This window comes from Suncus etruscus, chromosome 10, assembly GCF_024139225.1.
Source record: "Suncus etruscus isolate mSunEtr1 chromosome 10, mSunEtr1.pri.cur, whole genome shotgun sequence".
Lineage (NCBI taxonomy): Eukaryota > Metazoa > Chordata > Mammalia > Eulipotyphla > Soricidae > Suncus > Suncus etruscus.
This window is the reverse complement of record NC_064857.1, coordinates 3,510,436-3,526,631: the sequence shown is the minus strand read 5'-3', so window position 1 is coordinate 3,526,631 and position 16,196 is coordinate 3,510,436. Positions and strand designations below refer to the sequence as shown.

General features: G+C 43.3%; 1 protein-coding gene across 1 annotated transcript in view; it reads left to right on the top strand.

Moving 5' to 3' along the window:
• Positions 1-843, top strand: part of LOC126020452 (epidermal retinol dehydrogenase 2-like) — a 185,798-nt gene extending 184,955 nt beyond the window's left edge. The window contains exon 7 of the mRNA XM_049781928.1: positions 820-843. The gene's annotated coding sequence lies outside the window, so the exon portion shown is untranslated. The remainder of the gene's footprint in view (positions 1-819) is intronic.
• Positions 844-16,196: the final 15,353 nt, after the last annotated feature.

Genomic DNA, 16,196 nt, shown 5'->3' with positions numbered 1-16,196 from the left:
CCCCCTGCCCCAGTCCCTGATTTAAAAAAAAAATTGCCTAACAGATCCTTTATTCAGTATTGACTTAGACTTGAGAACTGTTTTTGGCTTTCATTTATTTGTGTTCCCTGCGTCTCCTCTATTTTTGCTGATTCCTCCTGAGGGCATAGAAGTCCAATTTCGGGGATATGGAGAGAGCAAAAAGGGCTAGAGCACTTTCTTTGTAGACGTAGGCCTGACTCCTTCCCCTCCCTCCAAAGAGTAACCCCAAACACTGAGCCAGGAGCAGTCTCTGAACACTGCCAGGGGTGGCCCCCAAACCAAATTCAGTTCTTTAACGTTGATTTCCCCTTCTCTTTTAATAAGGACCTTTAGTAACAAACTTGGAGTTATATTGCAGGAAAAGAAGAGGAACCTGAGAAAGTGTCATTGGAAAAGCACTGTCTAGTGGAAGGCTTTGAGGCCCAGGAAACATCTCAGAGGCTAGAGAACCATTGAGATGCAAACTTCCAGGTCTACAGCATGGCTGGACTCTCTGGAGGAGCGATGCCACTCTCGAACAAGGATCAAGGTCAGAATATCAAAGACCGGGCCGGAGAGATAGCACAGCGTTGTTTGCCTTGCAAGCAGCTGATCCAGGACCAAAGGTGGTTGGTTCGAATCCCGGTGTCCCATATGGTGTCGTCACCCCCCCCCCCCCCCCCCCGTGCCTGCCAGGAGCTATTTCTGAGCAGACAGCCAGGAGTAACCCCTGAGCAACGCTGGGTGTGGCCCAAAAACCAAAAAAAAAAAAAAAAAAAAAAAGAATATCAAAGACTGGGCTGGAGAGATAGCATGGAGGTAAGGCATTTGCCTTGCAATCAGAAGGTCAGTGGTTTGAATCCTGGCATCCCATATGGTCCCCTGAGCCTGCCGGGAATGATTTCTAAGCATAGAGCCAGGAGTAACCCCTGAGCTCTGCAGGGCGTGACCCCCCCCCAAAAAAAAAAAAACACAAACCAGGGCCCGGAGAGATAGCACAGCGGCGTTTGCCTTGCAAGCAGCCGATCCAGGACCAAAGGTGGTTGGTTCGAATCCCGGTGTCCCATATGGTCCCCCGTGCCTGCCAGGAGCTATTTCTGAGCAGACAGCCAGGAGTAACCCCTGAGCAGCGCCGGGGTGTGCCCCCCCCAAAAAAAAAACCACAAACAAAAAAAAAAAACAACAAACAAGAAAAAAACAAAAAGAATATCAAAGACCAGCAACTGTTCCTTGACAACAACCCTAACAACAGACTTATGGGGCAAGTGGGAAAACTATAGACTAACTTGGCAAAGAAAAGGTGTCCATTTGCCCACATCTGAGATGTGTATTTCCTTTCCTTACTCAATGGCCTCTTTGGTCCCATCTGCCTAAGTGTGGATTTTCTTTTTTGCTTTGTTTCTTAAAGTTTAATACTTTAACCTGTCTGCCAACAAGACCCCCCACACTGGCCAGCCAGGGCCACCTCCTGAGGAAGATGAGCCCCACCCAAGGTCATGAGGAAGATTATGTAAGGAAAGGATAGAGGGAGGTCCCAACTTTTGATTGATACTTAAAATGATTGGTTCTTGTCTAGGGGTACCTTCCTACTGCTCCCCTTGTCCTTCCCTGATAAGCTACATAATATGGCCAGGTAGCTTGGGGCAGAGTGTATAGAAATAGGTTTGTGAAGACCTAGAATGTGGCTTACACCATGTGGTCCTTACAAAATGGCGACTCTCCCTGCTCAGAACCTGAGAAGAAGCCTGCCATGTGACCTTTCTAAGGTGTGGATTTTCTCACTGTAAGGTACATTTCCCATTCTGGAGAAATGGTCAGTAATTCCCTGCTTGGAATGTGAATTTTGCTTTCCACTATGGACAAGTTCAGCATTCCTCTTTTCTCTCACTTTCTCTCCCACTTTGTTAGGGTCCAGAGTTGAAGGGCGAGACCACACAACTAGGAAAATAAAAACTTTATTCTAGAATGCGTGGATTCAAACCACTGACCACCCTGGGTTTACTGCATTCAAGGCAAATGCCCTATCACTGTGCTATCTCTCTGGCCCCCATTATGCATATAATTTTAAATCCAATCTGGAAAAAACTTGATTTCCATCTAAGCTCCTTTTCCATAAAATTCTTTATATAACAAACATTAGACCATTTAGATAATTTAGAGACATACTAATAACAATCCAGTTTGACCATATAGTTTTTTCCTTATTCCAATTTGCCACCTGGTTACACTCTCACAGAATTCCCTCCGTCTTTTCCAACAACCAAAATTCCATTATCTTTCTTGCATAAAACACGCATCTACGCTCTTTTCTCTAACCTCCTTTTCTCACTTCATCCTCCAGTGGGTGGTCTTGCTGCCCTGGCCACCACAGGCAAGCACATGCGCCCAGCTCCAAGTCGGAGCACTAAAGAGGGCTGTTCTTGGCTCTGCACTCTGGCCTCTTTCCAAGCCCTTTTCCGTATCCTCCCACTCCCCCAGAGCATGCCAGCTTCCCAAGTTAGCAGCCTAGAACTCAGTACTAAAGGTCTAGGGGATGGGCCGGAGAGATAGCACAGTGGTTGGGCATTTGCCTAGCATGCAGCTGATCCAGGATGGACAGTGGTTCGAATCCCGGTATCCCATATAGTCCCTCGAGCCTGCCAGGGGCGATTTTTGAGTGCAGAGCCAGGAGTAACCCCTGAGCCCTGCCAAGTGTGACCAAAAAACAAATAATAATAATAATAATAATTATTATTATAATAAATTTAAAAATAAAGGTCTAGTAGGGAATCTTGAAATTACACTGTCAATTTGGAATCAAATTGCTAAACATTCTTACACCGAGCAAGACCCAAATAAGTACCTTTCTGGTACTTATTAAAGACCTTTAAACTAGTTCAATAAATTTCCATCTTTCAGATATTCACAACCAAGTACCATTGAGATTTCCACACTTAAAGCTACCTTAAGTCCAACATTAAGTTTCATGTGGCAAAATTGACATGGAATTGAGTTATTTTAATAATACCATACACTCACATAATTATTAATATTGTCTATAAATTATAAATGTTGTCTATAAATTACAAATATTGTCTATTGTGTCTAACCAGAATAATTTGCAACATTTTCCACCTAATTCTTCTTTCTTAGAAACCTCTAAAATTAGAGAAAGTTTCTCTCCACTTGAAAGATAAACTGACCAATTTTTTTTTTGCTTTTTTTGGGGGGCCTCACCCTGTGATGCTCAGGGGCTACTCTAGCTATGCGCTTAGAAATCGCTCCTAGCATGGGGGACCATATGGGACTCCAGGGGATCGAACAGCGATCCATCCTACTCTAGGGCATGCAAGGCTGGCTCCTGCACCCAGCTCCCTGAACTTCCTCCTTGATTCTGCCCTCCCTATCTCTCTATACACATGCAGATTGACCAATTGAGACTGCCTAGTGTTTACAGACACCACTGCTACATAGACTACACAAGTCTCAAACACAGACCTGAAGGCAAAAAGTTCATTGAGGAAAACATAGACAAAACACTCCAAGACTCAGATCTTAAAGAAGTCTTCAATGAGAGGGTGCCAATGGCACCAGCTATAACATCAAACCTAAATAAATGGGACTACATCAAACAAAAGAGTTTTTGTGTGGCAAAAGAAACATGAGCTAAAACTAGAAGACAGGGCCCGGAGAGATAGCACAGCGGCATTTGCCTTGCAAGCAGCCGATCCAGGGCCAAAGGTGGTTGGTTCGAATCCCAGTGTCCCACATGGTCCCCCATGCCTGCCAAGAGCTATTTCTGAGCAGACAGCCAGGAGTAACCCCTGAGCAACGCTGGGTGTGGCCCAAAAACAAAAACAAAACAAAAAAATCAAAAACAAAAAAACCAGAAGACAACTAACTGACTGGGCGAAAATTTTTGCACTCAGTATATCAGATAAAGATTTATATCTAGGATATACAAAGTACAAAGATTAGCTCTATAAAACCTAAAAAAAAAATCTGAAAAATGGGGAGGGGGGAAATGAACAGATGCTTCTCTGAGGAAGACCAGCAGATGACCAACAGACATGAAAACATGTTTATTACCAATTATCATTAGGGAAATCCAAATCAGGACAACATTGAGGTATCATCTTACAAGAGTGAGGATGGCACATATCAAAAATAATGGAAACAATCTCTGTTGGTGGGGATGTAGTGAGAAAGGAACTCTCATCCACTGCTAGTGAAAATGCTGCCTGGTCCAACCTCTATGGAAAACAGTACGGAATGTTCTCAGTAAACTCAAAATTGAGCTGCCAAATGACCCAGCAATCCCTCTCTTGGGATCTACCCCAGGACAGAAAAACATTCTTCCAAAAGAATGTATGCACACCTCTATTCATTGCAGTATTCAGTACAATATCTAAGACTTGGAAATCAACCTAGATGTCCAACAACAGACAAGTGGATCATGAAGATGTGGTACATATATACAATGAAATACTACATAACTGTAACGAATTACGCCATCATGCAATTCGCAGCAATATAGATGGAACTAGAAGATATTATATTAAAATGAAGTAAGCCAGAAGAAGGATAAATACAGAATGATACCACTTGTGTGATACTTAGAATAACTGCAGGAAGAAACACATTGGTTAAAATAGTAGATTTCTCGGGCCTGGAGAGATAGCACAGTGGCGTTTGCCTTGCAAGCAGCCGATCCAGGACCAAAGGTGGTTGGTTCGAATCCTGGTGTCCCATATGGTCCCCCGTGCCTGCCAGGAGCTATTTCTGAGCAGACAGCCAGGAGTAACCCCTGAGCACCGCCGGGTGTGGCCCAAAAAAACAAAAAACAAAAAAGAAAAGAAATAGTAGATTTCTCAAACACCGTAGGCGCTAGGGTATAGTGAAGAGAAGGAAACAAATTGAGTGGAAGCGGACAAACACAAAAGCCTTTATTCTCTTTTATACTTCAAAGAAGCCTGCAGTAACTGTTTAGATGGAGTAAGTGTTCAATCCACTGCTCTTTATAGAATACTATAATACTTTTCTAATGCGTTTATCCACAAAAACAGGTGCAGAATGCATTTGAAAGACAGGGATTCCCACTACAGTGCTCACTATTAGAATGTTTTAATGTCTTAATTTTAATATGTCAATAATAACTTTAAATTCTTTGGCCACAGTGGTTCTTGGAGATATAAGTAGGTTGCCCTAGTTTCACATTTCAGTGCTATATCATATTAGACTCCAAATACAGTATTCAAAGTATTCAATATGGTAACGTCTTGGAAAAATACTCTAATTTTGCTTTCAGGAAAGGAACCTGGATGCTTGAGACCCGGTAAACGATAGTTCATGGGGTAGACTCCTCTTACATTGCTCACCACCATATCGCTTAGTACCCTAGACAAAAAAATTATGAAAGAAGGAAGGAAGGGAGGAAGAAAGGAAGGATGTAAAGAAGAAAGGAGGGAGGGGGAGGAAGGAAGGGAGTGAGGAAGGGAGGGAAGAAGGAAGGAAAAAAGGAAGGAGGAAGAATGGAAGGAAGGAAGGGTATAAGGAAGGAAGAAGGAAGGAAGGAAGGAAGGAAGGAAGGAAGGAAGGAAGGAAGGAAGGAAGGAAGGAAGGAAGGAAGGAGAGAAGAAGAGGGGAAGAGGGGAAGAGAGGAGAGAACTCCAATAAAGAGAAGAGAAAATCTCTTGGGAAAGTCCAGAGACCAGAGCCAGGCTGCCTTGATTTCTGTGTTCCAGCAACTCTCAGCTGCCACAGGTCATAGTCCTTAATGATCTTTGTTTTGGTTTCGGCTTTGGTTTTGGTTTTTGGGTCAGGTGGCGCTCAGAAGTTGCTCCTGGCAGCCTCAGGGGGTGTGGGGGGAACCATATGGGATGCCAGGGATTCGAACTGGGGTCCGTCCTGTGTTGGCCATGTGCAAAGCAAATGCCTTACCACTGTGCTATTGCTCTAGCACCCCCTTAACGATCTTTGGACACAGATACTTGACATACCACATTCCCAGATCATTTCCAGATGTGCAAGAGTATCTGTGAGAGTGGTTAATGGCCTAGTCTCATCCAAGAGAAGCCAGCCCAAAGGGTGAGAGAACGACAGTCAGGGTCAGGAATCAGACAGTGCAGCTGGTCAGGGAAGGGTGGACATGTTCTCACAGATCCCTTTTCCCACTAGGGCTCTAAGAAGGACCGCCCCAGAGATCATTCTTTTTGTTGTTGTTGTTGTTTGGGTCACAATCACAAATGCTCAGGGATTACTCCTGACTGCGCTCTGAAGTCACTGCTGGCAGACTCGGGGGGCCATATGGGATGCCGGGATTCGAACCACTGACCTTCTGCATGCAAAGTGAACACCCTACCTCCATGCTATCTATCCGCCCCTCAGAGATCATTCTTGTACAGGGATACCAGGCCTGTGAATGACTGCACTGCTTGCCCTAGTGGCATCTATACCCCATGCCACCGGTGTGCTGAAAGTGTGCTGCTCCCTCCTCCCCAAACAACATTTCACACCTTGCTAACCAATTATATTTTTAAAAGAACCTGGACAATACAAATCTTAAATCATCGTGACCCAACTGAGAAGTGGGAAAACGTGAAAAGTCGTGTCATGCTAAGAAAATGGACTTGAGAGACAAATATGAAAAATAGGAAAATATTATTTATAGGCACTTGAAGATCTTCAGGTTGCAAATTGTTTATTTGAACAATACACATACAAATACATATGGGGTGCAGCAAAAAAAAAAACACCTCAACACCTTGTTGATGATGATCTGAATTACAATTTTTGGAAAGCACTTCAATTTGACAATGCATGCCAAGAACAACAAAATATGCTTACAAACTTAATAGTTATGTTTCTGAAATCTACGAGAACTCAAAATAACAATTTGAGTGGACAAATTAAGAACCATTACTCAGGGCCAGAAAGATAGCACAGCAGTAGGGCGTTTGCCTTGCATGCAGCTGACCTGGAAGTACCCAGTTTGATTCCCAGGATCCCATATAGTCCTTCAGCCTGCCAGGGGCGATTTCTGATTGCAGAGCCAGGAGTAGCTCCTGAGTGCTACCGGGTGTGGCCCCAAAGCCAATCAATCGATAAAGTTTTTTTTTTTTAAAGAACAATTACTTAGAGGGAGTTTAAACCAAAATAATATCTAAAATGGTTCAATAAATGACAATACCAGCGCTATCTCAAGGAGGACAGAGAGATAGTACAACAGGTAGGGCCCTTGCATTCGTACGACTTGGGTTCAATTCCTGGCATCCATATGGTCCCCTGAGCCTGCCAGAAATAATCCCTGAATACTGTTAGGTGTGATTCAAAACAAAGCAAAACAAAAAATAACAAGAAACAAACAAACAAAAAAACAGGAGAATAAGACTTTGAGCATTTGCTCCTCTCCCAAAAAAATCTATGATCACAGGGGCTGGAGCAATGGTACAGCCAGTAGGAAGTTTGCTTGCATGCCACCAACCCAGGTTGGATCTCTGGCATCACATATGGTTTCCCAAACCTGCCAAGAGTGACTCCTAAGTGCAGAGACAGAAGTTACCTCTGGGCAATGCTGGGTTGTGGCCAAAACACACACACACACACACACACACACACACACACACACACACACACACACACACACACACTCTGGGGATCATTTGTTGCCTTAGAGGTAACCTGAATGTGTTTGGTCTGTGCTCTGCCACTTGAACCATCTCTCCTTGGCTCCCTAAGTAAATTTTGTTATTGTTGATTTCAGGCCACACCCAGTGACAGTCTGGAGTTACTCCTGGCTCTGTGCTCAGAAATCTCTCCTGGCTTGGGGACCATATCCTCGGTCCGTGCTGGGTCAGCCTCATGCAAGGAAACACCCTACTGTGCGCCACAGCTCCGACCCCTCCCGAAGTAATTTTGAGAAGATGGCACACCTGGTAGTGCTCAGCACTCTACTCCTGACCCTGTTCAGGGATCACCCTTGAGGAGAATCAAACTTGGATCAGTGATGAGCAAGACAAGTGCCTTACCTGCTGTATTTTTACTGTATGCAATTACTATGGCCCCAACCCTCTCCCCTTTATAACTTTTAATACATAAATTACTTTTATTAAAGATCATGTATTACATAGATCATAATACGTTTGTGTCCAGGTAAGTGGGAAGGAAATTATTTTTAAACAATAAAAAGTAAAGACATGGAGATAAATGATTACAGCAAAAAGAAAATTGTGAAAATCATTGATTCTCACAGTGAGGTCATTGCCAGATTTATTAGGCTCTGCTGCTAGTTGATCTTTCTATTACTTCTTTTATTTCTGCACATTAGGTGGCTGCAAATACATGTTGGCGTCGAAATTGGTGTATTAGTATGAGATGAGAGTATTGAAAGATTTAGAGTCGTCTAATTCTGGTTCAGGAATTCCAAGTGCTGCGGCTGATACTGTGGCTTTCATGGGGCATGCTTTGTTGTTGTTTTGGCTCTGGGCCACCAAATAGGATTCTGGGGTCCTAATGTGGATTGGCTGTGTGCAAGGCAATGCCCTACACCCTGCAAATCATTTTTAAAACCTTTTTTAATTGAGGTGCTGTCATTTACAAGATCGTTAATGATGGTTTTCTCACCGTGTTGTCTTTGGCCCTCTGTTGCGCCCTCACTGTGTGTTTCTAAGTCCTACCTAGGAGAGACATCATTATGTATCTGTCCTTTCCTTCTGACTTCACTCAGTATACTGTTCAGCTCATCCACGCTGCTGAAAAAGCATATAATGTGTATGCTTTGATATAATCGGCATTCTTTTTTATAAGAATTTCACAGGTTGGGCCCGGAGAGATAGCACAGTGGCGTTTGCCTTGCAAGCAGCCGATCCAGGACCAAAGGTGGTTGGTTCGAATCCTGGTGTCCCATATGGTCCCCCGTGCCTGCCAGGAGCTATTTCTGAGCAGACAGCCAGGAGTAACCCCTGAGCACCGCCGGGTGTGGCCCAAAAAAACAAAAACAAAACAAAACAAAAAAAAACCCTGGTAAATAATTATTGCTATAAATTACTCAAATTCAGGGGATTTTATTTCACTATATAATTAGATTTTGTTAATCATAGCACAGAGGAAAAGTGGCTACTATAAAGGATATAATCTCAAAATAAAAAGTTATCTTGCTGGGGCCGGAGAGATAGCATGGAGGTAAGGCATTTGCCTTTCATGCAGGAGGTCATCGGTTCGAATCCTGGCATCCCATATGGTCCCCCGTGCCTGCCAGACAATTTCTGAGCCTGGAGCCAGGAATAACCCCTGAGCACTGCTGGGTGTGACCCAAAAACCACACACACACACAAAAAAAGTTATCTTGCTGTCCGGGAAAAAATGTAATTATTTTATTTATAATTAAACACCGTGAATGACAAGGCTGTTCATTATAAAGTTTTTTAAATAGTTGCAAAGTTTTTCATGATTGAGTTTCACTCATACACATTTCCTGTCACCCATGTCCTCAGTTTCCCTCCTACCCTCTCCTTGCCTTGGAGACATTTTCTTCTTTCTCTCCCTCCATCTATCCCTCCCACCATTCCTCCCCTATCTCCTTCACCCTTTTTCCTCTTAGACACTGTGGTTTACAATATTATTGCTGAAGGGATATCATGCATGTCACATGTCCACATGTCACTGTCCACAGTGGTCACTCCCAAATATCATTGTCATTGTGGTACCTTCTCAGCCCAAATTGCATTCCCCTACTCTTTGTGGCAAACTTTCGACAACAACTGGTCCTCCTGGCCTTTGTTTCTATTGCCAAAAAAATTGGATATCATTATATATAATAGAATTATTGTATTTAATCGGATTTTATAATACATTATAATGTACTATATGACATAAATATATAATATGTTATAATATGGTACATTATATCTTATATGCATAGTGTATATAACAATATAATGGATATTCTATATTACTTGATATGTCAATTATTGGATATCTAATTGAATTATATCTTATGGGATATTATGTATTATTTGTTCACCCCATTTCATGGGCAGTCTTTGTATGCTAGTCACCATTTCCTTGGAGGTGCAAAAGCTTCTTAATTTAATGTAATTTTGTTTTGTTTTGTTTTGGGGTCACACCCAACAGTGCTCAGGAGTTGCTTCTAGCTCTGCACTCAGAAATTGCTCCTGGCAGGCTCGGGTGACCATTTGGGATGCCAGGATTCAAACCACTGTTTGTTCTGGCAAACGCTCTACCATTTTGCTATCTCTCTTGCCCAGTTTGATGTAATCTTATTTGTTTCTCTTTGCTGCCACTTTCTTGGTCAGTGAAGTTTCATCCTTGAAGATGCTTTGGGTCTAATATCATGGGGAGTTCTCTATGTTTTTCTCTATGTAATTTATGGTTTAAAGGTCTTTAATCCATTTTGATTTTACTTTTGTGCATGACTTTAGAGAGATCTGAGGTCACTGTTTTGCATGTAGTTGGTCAGTTTTCCCAAGATCACTTGTTGAAGAGGCTTTCCTTGCTCCACTTCATACTTCTTGTCCTCCATCAAAGTTTAATTGATCATGCCAGAGCCATGAGTAGGGGACGTGTTTCCTTTCTTCATCTTCTCTTTTATTTTTTGAAGCCGTGTTTTGTAGTTTTCTTTGTATAGGTCTTTCACCTCTTTTTTTAATGTTGATACCGAGGTTCTTGGTTTTCTGAGGCACAATTGTGTATGGGTTTTTATAATATCTTTCTTTTCTTTCATTATTTATCTATAAAAAAGCCATGTATTTTGTTTGTTTGTTTGGGGGGCACACCCAGCACTGCTCAGGGGTTACTCCTGGCTCTGTGCTCAGAAATCGCTCCTGGCAGGCACAGGAGACCATATGGGATGCCGGGATTTTAACCACCATTGGTCTTTTTTTTATCTTATTACTGCTTTTGCTGCATCCCTAAAATTCTGATAATTTGTGTCCTATTACTCATTTGTTTCCAGAAATCTTTTGATTTCCTCTCTGACCCACTGGTTGTTTAACAGTGCGCTGTTTACTTTCTAGACAAGGCAAACGCCCTACCGCTGTGCTATCTCTTCAGCCCAAAAGCCCTAGATTTTTGTGTATTAATTTCACAGCCTGATATTTTACTATGCAATTCTATTGTTTCTGGAAGCTTTTTTTTTTGGTAGAATCTTTAGAATTTTCTTTTTTTTATTATTATTATTTTAATTATGACAACAAAGATGCAAAGAAAGAGGACAGGGTAAAGTTACAGTGGAAGCCCAATCACCCATAAACAGGATTCTCAGTAGTCCCATCGATGATATCCCAGCCTTGAACTTTCAGCCAAAGAACATTAAGAAAAACAAAACTGAACCCATGTACAATACAATTACTTTGTCCCTCAAATCCCCAGTTGTAGTACATATTATTTCTTAGCAGCACACCATATAATCTAAAGATATTAGACTTATGTAACTCTTTAAACATTGAGGGCAAAGTACATTTATCTAGTTCCATGCACATGCTTACTAGTTTAAGTTAACTTCAAAAGTTTTAGTGGGTTGTTTTTCTTAAGGATTGGAGTCAAGGGAACATAGTAAAAAAACGATATTAAAGTGGCATTTGTTTGCATAGGCCCACCAAAACATAAGGGACATGGAAAGACAAATTATGGTCTAAATACATGGAGACCCTACCCCTGAAGTTTCCTGGCACAGGACTGACTCTAGGCTCCAGGCAAACTAGTTTGTCCAATTCAAGTCATCGTCTGTAGTGGCAATACACCTCCATTCCTCACATAGTTTCTGTTGTTGGTATCATGCTTTCTGTATTAAAGATCCTGGAGTCTGCATATCCCATATTGCAGTCAGGATGGTGCAGAGCATCCTCTCATTTCACCTCACACTTAAGGGGCACTAGAGAGAACCATGTCCTGTAGAGCAGGTCATTGTTGTTGTCATGTCTTCTCGCAGGTCATTGTTGTTGTCACGTCTTCTCAGTATAAATGGAAGTGTCTTTTTAGGAGGTCGATGTCAGACCCTTGGTAGTGTCTTTCCTGGTAGAGGACTGCTTCCAACTGTTGCTATAAAAGACCTTGGATGTTTCGTAGATAGCTTGCCTGGTTCCAGCGTGAATGGAGAATGCCCATTCATCTGAGGCCTGTGCCAGGTCATTATATCAATGTTCAGGGTGTAAGGTACATTGTAATGAGATTTATTAGATAAGAATCTTTAGAATTTTCTAAATATATAGTATGCTATCCACAAACAATGAAAGCTTGAGTTCTTCCTTTCCTACAGGGTTCCCTTGATATCTTTTTCTTGCCTGTTTGCTATGGCAAGCACTTCCATTACTATCATGAATAGAAGTGATGAGAGGGGGTAGCCTTGTCTTGTACCAGATCTTAGGAAAAGCTTTTAGTTTTTCCCCACTATGTTTAATATTTGCGATGTTCTTATGGTAAATAGCTTTGACTATAATGAGGAAAGTTCCTTCAATTCCCATCCTATTGAGAGTTTTTATAATGAATAGGTGCTGATCTTGTCAAATGTTTTTTCTGCATCTACTGCTATAATCAGATAATTTTTTCATTTATTGATATGGTGCATTATGTTGATTGACTGGTATATATGTATTATGTAAATTAACTTGTGGATAACGGAAATCCTTGTATTTCAAGGATGAATCCTACTTGTTCATGGTGTAAGACCTTTTTGATGACCTATTGAATTCTATTTGCTACTAGTTTGTTGAGAATTTTTGCATCTGTGTTCAAGGATGTTGGCCCACAATTCTTTTTTTTTTTTTTTTTTTTTTGGTGTCTCTGCCTGCTTTTGGTGTCAGGGTGATATTAGCTTCATAGAAACTGTTTAGGAGTGTTTCAGTTTTTTCATACATTTGTCTGATAGTGTGCTATCTAGCTGTTCCCCTAGTCCCATCAAACCAACAATTTACCTCCTCCTACAACACATGTACATGTACATGCTCAGTCATATTTGGTCTTTTTCTACACTCTAATTTCTTTCCTATGTCTCATATGTTGGTTTTTCTACCAATTCCTCGAGTATCTGACTCTCGGCGTTCTATATTTGTGAGTTTTAAATTGTCACCAGGGTGCAGAGCTCAGTGGCAGAGATCCTGCCTTGCGGGTGTGAATCCTCCAGTTTAACACTCGGTACTGCCCAATGGTGGTGTGTTCACAGGAACTGTGACTTCTACACTGTTTTTAGTGCACAGCTACCAAATGTGTTATCCTTCGTGTCACTGCCAGCACCACAACCATAGAGGGATGATAGAAGAATAAAATCACCAATGATCTTCTCAAACAGTCCATCCAGTACCACCTTTATGGCTCTGCCATGCACATGCACAAATGTCGCTGTGGGCTTCTCTGCACACACATGCTCACCTGCAATGCAGTGGTGGTGAAACTCCAGGAAACACAAGTGACAGCGTGGCTTTCTGTATGCTGCGGATAACCAATAAAATGTACCCTGAAGCAGAAAATCTTGATTAGATAGCCAAAAAAGTGTTGGGGAGAATAAGTGAATTTCCAGGCTTTCTGCTACAGATTCTACTAAGGTCTAACATAAACTGAATCTTATGTGGCATAGATTCTGCTGAACCCAAAAAAGAATCCCATATTTGGTTGAACACCAAAGAAAATCTAGTGTTCAGCACATCAGAGAAGCTGGTCAGAGTCTTCCAACCACCCTGAGAAGCTTGAAGTCCAGAGTTCATTCCCCCAGAGCCTACATACTGGCAGCTCAACTGCTTTGAGTCTGGCAGTTGCAAGTCATTTCCAGCCATTCTGCAGCCAATTATGTGTGAGCAACACAACTGAAAAAGTGTGGCATCACCTACCCCACCCCTGGCTTGGCCTGAGCCACAAATAATGAATGTAAACCTCTGGGAGCACTGCCAAGAATGAATGAGCCAAGCCTAGCCATGTCCCCTAGCACTGCAGGCAAGTGTGGGCCAGAACACCCCCATCCCAGCAACAGTAAAGCGGGGTATCAGTAAATGAACAAGTCGGGACTAGAGAAAACACACTTGCCTTGTAACCAATGTACCTGATTCAACCCAGGAATGACAGGTGTTCCCCAGAGTCCCACCAGGAGGGAGCCCTGAGCACAGCCAGGCCCAAAACTAAAGCACAACAATGGTAGGGCATTTGCCTGGCATGTAGAGGAACCAGGATGGATGGTGATTCGAATCTCACATTCTGATATGATCCCCCGAGCCTGCCAGGAGTGATTTCTGAGTGCAGAGCCAGGAGTAACCCCTGAGCACAAACAGGCATGATCCCAAAGCAAAACAAAACAAAACAAAAGCATGTCAGAAGAAGTAGACTGAAGGAGCCCTGAAGAGCTGGAAGCAAGCCCCGTTCTGTCCTAGCTGTGAGTCTCAACTGTGTGTTCTGAACAGAGTCCACTTCCCACTAGGCATCACATTCATGGTGCGCCCATATGTGACCCGGTGTCCTCATGAGACATCAGGTTCATAGCACACTCAAAGCATGCCCATACATTGCATAGTGCATTCATGGGGCATCACATTTAGCATGCTTATTTTATACCCATAGTGCGCTCAGTAAGCTGCATTACCTGGGCTATCAGGTGGGCTATTCGCTTGTCATGTGAGTACTGGCCAAGGGCTACCATCTTCTGTTCAACAACCTCTATGGCAACTTGCTCGCTATCTTTCATCTCATGCAATCAGAACAGATGCTCTGTTAGGGAGATATTTCAGGGTTCGGCCTGCACTTTGCTTTAACCCAACACAGGGCAGGATATCCTTCTGGGTGGCCTTCCACAATTCAGTCCCCTCAACCCATTTCTTTGCTATTAGAGGTCCCAGTAGTGGGGCCTGTGCTCCTCAGTGGAACCCCAGCTCCATCCCCTCTTTGCTTTGATAAATCTTACTTCGCAAGTTCAGGTCCTCTCCAGAACTGCTACCCTGGGGCCGAGTTGGGAAGCTGAAAGACCACAAACGCCTGTGAGAGGTCAATGCTCAGGGTTTTTTTAAAAATAATTTTTATTGTGATCAATGTGAATTACAAGACTTTCACAGTTATATTTAAGGTACATAGTGACAGTTAAGTAGGGCAATTGCCACTACCAGTGTTCACCTTGCTCCACCCTATCCCAGCATGCCTTCCATACCTCCACCCTTAGCCCCATGGACTGTTAGTGTAACAGGTCCCTTTTGTGTATAGCTTGTTGTTGTTTGGGTCTCTTGATTCTATCGTTGACTTTGGGGTGGATATTCAGGTCTGATCAATTTATAATTTCCACTCAATGCTCATGAGACTGCTTTGCCCCTGGTATACCATCCACTTTTCCCTCACCCCTCAATTTATGAGGCAGAACAAGATGATTCAAGTTCTATGGTTCTCTTTGGGGAAAAAAAAGAGCTGGGAGGAGCCTGTCTAGAAACTATAAGTATAAATTTAAAAGAAGAAAGAAATAAAAAGAAAAAAACCAAACCAAGCAACAACTACAACAAAATAGGGAAAGGGAGGCTGGTGTGACAAAGATATTCATCCATTCATCCACCCACCTATCCACCCATCCACCCACCCATCCATCCATCCATCCATCCATCCATCCATCCATCCATCCATCCATTCATCTATCTTATTTGCATAAGCTCAGCAAGTATTGGGGAAATCAGAAAGGGTATTCATTCCCTTGGCCTAAGAGATCCAGCCTGTGAGAGGTCAGTAGGAATTCTCCCTGGTGCTCTAGCCATGCCTGCAGCTCAGTTCCCCGCACTGGCTCAAGGAGTGCGTGATCCCCACTTTTGCACCGTGCAAAATGAAAAAAAATCTTTCCGCAGTTCCAAGCCTTGGGCTTGACTCTTGGCCACCATGTTGGGACACCAGGCGGGCCGGCGAGGCCACTGACTCCTCCGCGCCGCCAGGTGGCGCCACGGCGACAGTGAGGAGGGGACGCCAGCTTCGCCTTGAACAGCCGCGCCCGCGCACACTTCCGCTTCCGGGTCGGCGCCGGAAGAGGCGGGGCAGGCAGGGACGCGCTATATAAGCGGAGCGCGAGGCACGCGCCTTCCTTTCTGCAGCAGACGGGGCCACTTCCCGGCGGGCCGTGCTCCCTCCCTCCTGACTCACCGCTGTTCGCTCTCGTCGCGGAGGGACAAGTCGGTCAGGAAGCTGCACTCCAGCCATGGTGAGAGAGAGAGAGAGCGCGAAAGAGGGGGTGAGGGTTAGTTAGCGAAGTCTGA